Source organism: Lactuca serriola, chromosome 9, assembly GCF_051521515.1.
Source record: "Lactuca serriola cultivar US96UC23 chromosome 9, Lser_US96UC23_V15, whole genome shotgun sequence".
Taxonomy (NCBI): Eukaryota; Viridiplantae; Streptophyta; class Magnoliopsida; order Asterales; family Asteraceae; genus Lactuca; species Lactuca serriola.
Genome location: NC_136416.1, coordinates 195,720,561 through 195,731,576, shown reverse-complemented (window position 1 = coordinate 195,731,576; position 11,016 = coordinate 195,720,561).

Sequence of the window (11,016 nt, the reverse complement as noted above, 5' to 3'; positions counted from 1 at the left end):
CCACCACCGACCACCATAGGGTGGTTATGTGTGTTTATTTTGTTAGTGTGTGTTTATTTTGAGAGTTAGCATTGTAAACTGTAACCATCACGAAATAATGAAAAGGAAAAATCAAACCACCACCGTATGGTGGTGGCTGCTGCCTACTTCTGCCACCGGCCGCCGTGTCGGGTGGCGGTGTGCTTAGTTGTGTTGGGATTGCTAGTTTGGTATGTTTGGACAAAGGACTAAAACCCTAATGGGCCCAATGAGGCTTAATGGACATAAAAGCCCAAACATGTGATCAATTGGCTTAAGGAAACCCTAATGGGTCTAATGGACCCTAATTGACCCAAAGAGACCTTAATAGGCTCAATAAAGCCCCAAATGACCTAAAAGCCCAACAAATTAATAAATGGGCTGGTAGTTGGGTTGGAAACCCTAATTAGGGTTTGGAAAACCCTAATGCCATCAAAACCCTAATTTTGGGGAATTTAATCGGAACACACGGGAATTATTAATAACGTGGAATAATAAATAATAATCATTGGCAAGATTAATCTAAGCGATAGTGGACTTAATGGATTTGTAACGCCCGTAGATCCGGGCTAGTCAATTTAGAGACGATAAGCATCAAAAATGACTTTTTGATGGAAGATTATTTAGAAGGATTAATCTTAACCAAGTTGTATTATATGTCACAAGGTTTCCGTGCATATAAAGAACGCCAAAATCCGAGTTATAACGAAGAAGTTATGACATGTCGAAGTTTCGCGACAAAACCGACACGACCCAGCGCGACCCAACACGACGTAAATAGTGAATTTAAGGTAGATAGATATCTATCCTTAGTGATCTAAACGAGATTCAAAGGTCTCTTCGATAGTAGTCCAACGATAAAAAGACAGACGAAAACGGAGTTCAAATGAAGGAGTTAGGAATTTCGAACGGAGTTTTCCTGTCCCGGCCTACTAAATACAATATATAAGTAATATATTTATAATATATTAAAAATAAGTCAAAATTATCCAATGGAGTCTGAACGAGAGTTTTAGAGCATAATCTCACCTACGCGTCGATATAAAGAACGTCGAAAACGGAGTTTGTATGCGAAAGTTATGAATTTCTGAAGTTCGGAGCGCGAAACCCCAAAACTATCAGATACCACGACATGGCAAGCAGTGCCACGATGTGGCAAGTCTTCTGACACCTCCGGGAGTCCCCCAGATGCAACTTGCGATGACGCATGCAGTGACGACCAATCCCACTGATGGGTTTAATACATAAGAACATCATATGTGCTCATACAAACCCTAATGCTTGGATCTAGGTTTCTCTATTGTACATGCAATTTATCCAAGACTATAAACCCTAGATCTAGCATATGATAATCAATATAACATATAATTAGGGTTTAGATCGTACCTTGATTGTTATGTAGCAATAACAATCTCAAATCCTTCTTGTATTGACTTTAGAAAGCTTAGAGTCACAAATGTCACTCCTCTAATGGTTCACAAACACCAAGAGCAAGAAGATGAAGAGGAGAAGAGAAGGAGGCTGCCCAAAATGTGTGGAAACCCTAGAAGGAAGCTTCCCCACGTTTTTGAGCCTTAAGGGTTCTATATATAGTGAGGCTATTAGGGTTATCTAACAAGGAAACCCTAATTTGGATGCTTAAGCCCTAAGCAACCCATGGACTCCTTTCCTTAAAGGCCTTGGACGATTTCTAATGGGTTTCCCCATAGAATTCATCCACTCCTTAATATAAGACAATCCATAGCCCAAATTGCAATTATCTTATAATTACAATTCCAGTCCCTTAAGTTTAATTAATCTCTTTTAGTCACAAACTTAATTCTTATTAACTCTTGACTAATATTAATTAAACAATATGATTTCTCCTTTAATATATTATTCTCATAATATATTAATAAATAATATTTAATCCTTTCTCTCCATAATTCATCCTATCAAGTTGCTTTGGTGAAGGCAACCCAAAAGGACCATGCACCATCGGGTCAAGTACATACCAAAATAGTTATGGACTTAGACACTAATCCAACAGTCTCCCACTTGGATAAGTCTAACAACTATTCTGCATATGACTTCAGATCCTGATCTGCAATCGTAGCTTTCCAAAGCCGTTGTCAACTCTGATCTTATCAGATACGCGTGTCCTTTAGATAAGGGATCATATATTCCTCCATTCTAGATATCGTATGAGACATGATTTCTAATCATTATCTCTGTACTATTTCTCGACTTCCGATTTATGACGACTGACCAATTGAACAAATCAAATTAGCCCAAGCCCGGCCGAGCATTTACGTTTGTCAACACTAAATCATCGAGGGGCCCAAAGATATCGTTTTTATCCTACTTTGGATAAAAGGAACGGATAAACTTTGATTCAATGCTTGCTTGCACTCACTCACCGAATCACACACAACAATATGTTTTATGACACCAAGTTACTGGTGCGTTTACATATTATCACTGTGCAACCGATTTGTAAGATACAACTCACACATGTCGGTTTCAGGAATATAAGATGTTATCGTCTCACCAATCACTCGTGATACAATTCATGGAGTGATCCAAGTGAGCATGGGTTTAATCCAATGCTCAAATCATATTCCTAAGCACTCATGAACGTTGCAGCAAACATTTGTGTGACATCCCCAAAATCTCGGCCAGAAAAGACCGATTTTCATTTATGCTTTTAAATACTTTCAGAGTAAATCCTTTTGATTTGAAAGAGTTGCGGAATTTGTTCCCAAAAACAAAACATGATAAAACAATGTTTACCGAAGCATTTCATAAAAGAAATGTATTTTCATTATAATCAAAACTCGGGGTGTCATGTTCCGATACAGACCAATAAGCATAAACGAATACATTACAAGTCATATAACAAATATAAACATATGCAGACTTGTAAACAAAACAACTTGATGGTTCATCCATCTCATGCCCTTCCGCCACTTCCTGTAATACAATTTAAAACTGAGTGGGTCAGGCTTGGGAGCCTGGTGAGCATATAGGGTTTTCAACCCACAATAAATATCATATTTAATTTTCACCAACCAACAATAACCCAATTACCCATTCCCGTTATTCTCACTTTATGTCCCTAAAACAACTAACACAAGGGACCTAGTCTAAGAATATTTCATCGGGGCGACAACACATGCTTCGGGGGTACCTCAGCAATATAAGTCAAATAAGGCAACCATGAGGGGGATGGAGTACAGCGAATGAACACCCAAGTTCATTAACACCTACAGGTGGCGAACCTGCTAATGTTTCCACAAGACTGTCTAGAATAGCCAGTGGTCGTCATCTAAACTCCGCTAGATGACTCAATCAAACAACAACGAGGCCTCTCATCTGTTGATTACACACCAACTGTCTACCCATGTTCTACCCAACATATTAGTAGATAAAAATATACACTTGTATACATAGTTTAAAGAAAACCTGTATAACATGCTTTAATCAACACATATATCACATAACAGATGAGGCACACACACATAACACATATCTCATAGAGAAATAATCAGATCTATAAGATAGAAGAGAGTGAATACACATTCACACATAACACAACCAAATATATACACATAGCACGTATTTTATATAAAATACTTCATATTATTGTATTTGGAAGAAAATAACTACACACTCACTTGATCAGAAGATGATCGGACAGCACTACGACTTGCAAAAGTAGTAATCCTCAGCAGATCTGGAAGATCTCTTCAAAAATCGAACTTCTCGCGGGCAGAGCTTCGGCTCGGGAACCGCACTTCTCGGGATCTTCGGGATCTCGGGACTTGCTTCGGGACTTGGGAATATTAACGAGGCTTCGGGGTACTTCTGGCACGCAAATCGATGCAAAACGGGAGAGAGAAGAGAGAAAATAGCAACCCTAAACGGCCGGCCCTTCAAATCTATTTATAGGGCAAATTTGGCCCTTGCCACGTCGTGGCAACCTTGTTCCACGTCGTGGGCTTGGTCGTCACTGCATGCGTCATCCCAAGTTGCATCTGGGGGCCTTCCGGAGGTGACAGGACACTTGCCACGTCATGGCAAACTTGTTCCACGTCGTGGGCTCTGACAGTTTTGGGGTTTCGCGCCCCGAACTTCAGAAATTCATAACTTTCGCATACGAACTCCGTTTTCGACGTTCTTTATATCGCCGCGAAGGTGAGATTATTCTCTACAACTCTCGTTTAGACTCCATTGGCTAATTTTGACTTTATTTTTAATATATTATAAGTATATTACTTATATATTATCTTTAGTAGGCCGAGACAGGAAAACTCCGTTCGAAATTCATAACTCCTTTATCTGAACTCCGATTCCGTCTGTCTTTCCGTCGTTGCACTAATATCGATGAGATCTTCAATTCTCATTTAGATCACTAAGGATAAATATCTATCTACCTTAAATTCACTATTTACGTCGCGCTGGGTCGCGCTGGGTCGTGCCGGTTCTGTCGTGAAACTTTGACAGGTCATAACTTCTTCGTTATAACTCGGATTTCGGCATTCCCTATATCTCCGGAATCCTTGTTTTGACCACTACAACTTTATGAAAAGATATCGGGCTTATCTCACAATTTAATTTTGACGCTTATTTTTATTCTTAATTAATCACACCACATAATTAAGCAATTAAGCACAAAACACATAATACTCAAATAATACACTTTTATTATTTCAAAACGGGTTACAAAGGTTAACCTAGACTATAACATTGCTAAAAATGGCAAGCCCGGAAACACAGGCGTTACAATTTGCTTATGTCTAATACTTTTTTAGACAATCCACACACCAATTCACGACAGTCTTTATTCATACTTACTTCCAATATATGAACGACTGTGACCCGTTCGAATAATTTGATTGTTCTCAACCAATTAAATTATTCAGGAAGTCAAAACATGCAAAGTGAAACACAAGAATAATACTAACACCTTTTATTTATCACCATATCGATTACTCATTATTTGTTGTTTCGGTTAATCAACTTCTTACTTGAATTATCACACTTGTCCCATGCTCTTAGCATGCACACAATGTTTACCTATGGTTCTTACTTTGTGAAATAGATCAAATTGAACACATTTCCAATCATTCTCATTTCACAACTCCTAATCCTTTTTCATAAGTGAAAGAATATCGAATTCCTGCCACTTATGGAATATGTTAGATTCTAACATTTTATGCAATGATCCTTTCGCAATGTCATAGCACAAAAGTCACAATGACTATTTCCAATGATATTACAAAGTCCTCTATCGAAGATTGTTACAAGACAATTCCTTAGATATGACGTCTCTCACTCAAAGTACATTCCTTTGAACATCCTTTTGCATAAAAGTTTCTATTCTAGACATAGATTTTCAATATTCAATTCCTAATATGAAAAACTTTCCATACTTACTATATGACAACTCATTCTCAATATAATCTTATCTATTCATAATAATGTCGATATGTTCCATCCAATACTATACTTCCAACTACTCACAAGCGACCAATCCTCGGCGAACTTTTGATTGTCCTTTGATAGTTGTTTAATTATCTTAGTCAAAACCGATTCTTGTCCTTCTTCCCTCTAAATGCGCTAGACATTTGGAAAATTTTAGAATGGTCAAATATTGTAGCATTTGCAATCGATCCTAAATCCGAAGCGTATGGGACACGATGCATAATGTCTTACATAAAGATTTGATACTTTATCAATCTTCTGCTATAATATTTTATGAGCTACATTCTCAAAATTCGAACTATGAAGAGGAATGCCGTAATCATAATCGAAATTTTAAGAATACACTATGTACCTTTGACTAAATTTATTAACATTCCACAGCCTAAGCCTTTAGATTTGAAATGAAGCATAATATTCTCTCCCTTAATTATAGCAAAACAACTTTACAACACTTATGACTTTGCAAGGTATAACTCTTGTTTTTCTATAATTAATATTGCTAACTTGCAATACTTTCCTTAATAATCATACAATCATAACATTCATGCTCCCACTATCATGATGATTATTATAAAACATAACACTTATGCTCCCATTAGCTTTGACATGTATTCAGAAACCAACTTAACTTCCAGAAAAACAATAATTATTGAATTTCTTAAGTTCATGTTTCTAATACTTAATGCTTTGATAATACTTTATCTAAGCTTATACACCTTTGCCCTTGATAGCTCATATGTGTGTCTAAACAATTCAGACTATTGCCAAATCTCACAATTCGAATCATGGAAAGGGATACCGTAACCATAATCGAATTCGAGAATACAATTTCACAGTCACTATCTTCTTAAAATCTTTCTTAGTGAAAACATTTCCTCACAGTCATTTTCAAGAAGGAGGGAATCTTATGACACTTAGATTTTAATGGTGTATGTGTTCCTATCCATGTGAATTTGTCAAAACCAAAGTTTACGACAAATTCAAACTCATATGGACCGAACTTTCTTAATCTTGATTTCTTTGCCTTATGGTAACACAGCTGCCCACCATGTCTTCCAAGTAGTTAAGCAGCTCACCTTTTCCTATCAATGTACTTTTCATTGATCAAGGTCCTTGCCTTTTATGCATTCAAATGAGAACTCATAGAACTCACATGCATAATTAACTCAATTGGAATGGCACAGAAACAAAATAATGTTAACACGATAGGTTGTAATCCTTAACTCGTGTGCTAGTGATGATCGATAAGGTCTATTTTGATTTGTTCTTGAAACCTTTCAAGACCATTAAGACTCCCACTGACTCCTTGTCATACAAGATTCTCTTGTTAATAAACATTTCTTGACAAACAAATATTCAATAGTTAGTGTAGTTTTATCAAAACACTTCATAAATTGGTCCTAGTTGGTCTTTGTCTTATCTGAGACATCACAACTTTCCATATTTGATGAATGCTATAAACCTTCTTAATACTTTTCACTCAATGTCACAGTCTTAACTCTAAGACTTGTTTTGGAACGAAGTATGATTGACTTTTTGATTTAACCATTTCTTCAATTCTTGATTCCTCTTCTTAGACATACAATTGTACTAAGACTCACTTAGAGGATCAATTGAGATATGGTTCTTAATCATTAAGACCTATCATAAAGCATAAAAGGTATTCTCCCTTCTTCTTAGAATGGAGAAACTTTTATCTTTCTGCCTACTTGATTCTTCTTATTCGTTCTGCTATTGATTTAAACTTTTTCAATCAATTTAAAATTACACTTAATCTTATAAGTATAATCATATTTACTAAACCTTTACTAAATCATGACGAATATCTTTGTTACTCTTATGGTGGACTTGATCAACACGCAACTTTGTGTACTCTATCTCCTAGTCCTTCACTTGACACTTTGTCAATGAATTAGTCTAATTTCCAAATATGAAATTTCTCATTCATCGTGCAACCAAGTTGCATGATTCCAAGTTTCTGTCCAATTGAAACTTGGGCGATGAGAAACTTTCCTTATTTGGTAAATTTTCGACATTTCCATAAATAATATAATTAAGAATCAAATTCATTATTGCTAATATTAGAAACATTCAAAAATCAATTTTTCATATACGCCATTGCAAGGATAGATAAATAATATAAAATCAAAATTTATTTTATTGCGGAAAAATTAGTCCTTACAATGCAATTCATTGAAAAACTATGCTAATACATATTTTTTAGCAATCTAATTCTAACTCTAAGTAGCAGCTCAAGAATCTAATCTTCAAGTAATGCGATCGAAATCCATTCCTTTACGGTTAGATTCTGCTCACTTCTTCCCTTAAGCTTCCTTTCTTTTCTTCGATCCTACAAAACATCAATTGTAATCTTATCACATTATGTATTAAGAATCTAGAATAGAAGCTTAAAAGAGTTAGTCAATGGATTTTACCTAAAGCAGATCCATACGTTTTGAATCTCCCATCTCTTAGATCTCTTAGGTAAATAGGGCCGCTTCGTCTCCAATGCCCCTTCTCTTGGCAATAAAAGCAAATCGACTCTTTTGGAACAGCACATGGCATGTCTTTCATTGCCATTGTCTATATCCATAGAGGTCTTGAAGGCAGATTCACCAATCAACTTTGCTTTTTCTATTGCGCCAAACCATTGCTGATTCAGCGGCAATAAGCATATAGGTGAGATCTATAAGGGTCACGTCGCAGTTCATCATATAGTACTCTCTTACGAACTCACTATATGAGTTAGGAAGTGACTGAAGAACCCAATCAACATCCATCTCCTCACAGACAACGGATCACAACATTCTTATCCTATCAATGTGTGACTTCATCCCTAGGACGTGTGCACACACCGACTTTCCTTCTTTATTTTTACTTGCCAAAAGGGCTTGAGTGAGCTTGAAATTTTCAAGCCTTCGAACTTGTGGGTTTGGGAGAATAATTGGAGGAAGTGGAGGAAGAGAAGCATGATCTCTTGTTCCTCGATCGAATCGTGGAATATCATCTTCATGCGGAATGCTTGTTCCACGGGATTTGGGAAGACCATAGTTGTCGTACTTTGACATCTACAAAATGGGAGAAAACGAATTCAAGTTAGTTGATTGATAGAGTCCTTAATAAATCACCCAAATGAGATATTAAGGCTAGGACCCAACACAATACGCTACAACCTGGAAAAGGCATGTCGTAATCTATTTGCAGAATATTTGAAGGTAAGTGAATGACGATTCACTAATTTCCACCACGAAAAACGAAAAGAAATTTAAGTTTTAAATCTATGAAAAATCCTAGATCCTTTGAGATTCATTGAACATTTCAATGGCATGTTTAAATCTCGATATGGCCCTCTTGTTTGTGACTGGGATGCCGAGGATCACAAAGCGGGTGTGAATAACCATGCAAACTTACATGGTGCCCTCACATGTTACAGTCACCTATTTGATGTGCCGGTAAACCACACACGCTCCACCGAACTATGACAAACATTGAGTCACCCTTTGCTACCTTTGCTTAGAACCATTTAGTGTGCCGGTAAACCACACACGCTCCACTAACGTCTTCGCAAGGGCACAAAGTGTAATTTAATGGAATTACATCAATTCACTTTTGCCTAAGTAACTAAGATTGGGAATTTGTAAAACATTTAGTTACTTTTATACTTCATTATACTTATAATGGAAGGTTTCGTCCTATCCTACCCGTTCGGCTAACGACCCTCCACTAGTCAAGAGTGCGGTGGGTAAGAGTGGATACTCATTCAATCGCCATTTTATAGGCAATTTCCTTAAACACCCCTTATAGACCAGCTTCGTGAATGAGGCCTACTAACGGTAAGACTGACTTTTACTCATACATATATATAATGTTAGACTTTTAATGTTATATATAGTATAGGGTATATTTTACACTTTTAAAATAGTAGGTGGTCAAATTTAATAATTATACCTTTAATTCAATTAAATTGTAAACCAAAACTTTTATGGATTTATTAAACCTCATTTAATTATACACCTTAATTAATTAATAAAACCATAAGGGTGTGATTTGAACTTTTCAAAACAAAACTAGGGTTTTAGAATTTAACAATCCTAATTAAACTTTTAGTCAACTTTTAAATTCCAAAACTTGAGAACAAGTTTTGAAACATTTCAAAACATTAGGGTTTAGAATTTAAATATACATCAAAATTAAACTATTAATCAAAATTTAAATTCCAAAACTTGAGGGCAAGTTTTGAAACCTTTTTCAAAACATTAGGGTTTCAACTATTTAAATTTCAAAACAACAAAACTTTTGAGTTCAAATTTAAACTATAAAACCTAAAGGGGAAAATATGAAACATTTCATAACACAATGATCAAATAACAAATAATCTAAATTAACATTTAATCACATAATTATCCATATTTGGTTTATTTAATGATTTCTTGCAAAACAATTTACCAATTTAATCAAAATAATTAATCAATTATCACATAAGGAAATAAATATTTTATTAATTGATAAATATCTTCAATTAGATCAAGAATATACTCATATATATCATAAAATCGGATTTATATTGATCTAATATGACAAAGGCAAGTATCTCAAAGATAAAAAGCAAGAAATCCAGAAAATAGCTCCATCTGACGCTCGAACTCGCCGAGTACCCCCATGGACTCGCCGAGTCCACAGTGGGACTCGCCGAGTCCATCATGCAGAACCACAAAAATCGAATTTTTTCAACATACAAGGCATCAATACAATAGAAACCAATCTAGGCTCTGATACCACTGATGGGTTTGATACATAAGAACATCATATGTGCTCATACAAACCCTAATGCTTGGATCTAGGTTTCTCTATTGTACATGCAATTTATCCAAGACTATAAACCCTAGATCTAGCATTTGATAATCAATATAACATATAATTAGGGTTTAGATCATACCTTGATTGTTATGTAGCAATAACAATCTCAAACCCTTCTTGTATTGACTTTAGAAAGCTTAGAGTCACAAATGTCACTCCTCTAATGGTTCACAAACACCAAGAGCAAGAGGATGAAGAGGAGAAGAGGAGAAGAGAAGGAGGCTGCCCAAAACATGTGGAAACCCTAGAAGGAAGCTTCCCCACGTTTTCGAGCCTTAAGGGTTCTATATATAGTGAGGCTATTAGGGTTATCTAACAAGGAAACCCTAATTTGGATACTTAAGCCCTAAGCAACCCATGGACTCCTTTAATTAAGGCCTTGGACGATTTCTCATGGGTTTCCCCATAGAATTCGTCCACCCCTCAATATATGGCAATCCATAGCCCAATTTGCAATTATCTTATAATTACAATTCCAATCCCTTAAGTTTAATTAATGTCTTTTAGTCACAAAACTAATTACCAATTAATTATTGACTAATATTAATTAAACAATATGATTTATCCTTTAATATATTATTCCCATAATATATTAATAAATCATATTTAATCCTTTCTCTCCATAATTCATCCTATCAAGTTGCTTTGGTGAAGGCAACCAAAAAGGACCATGCA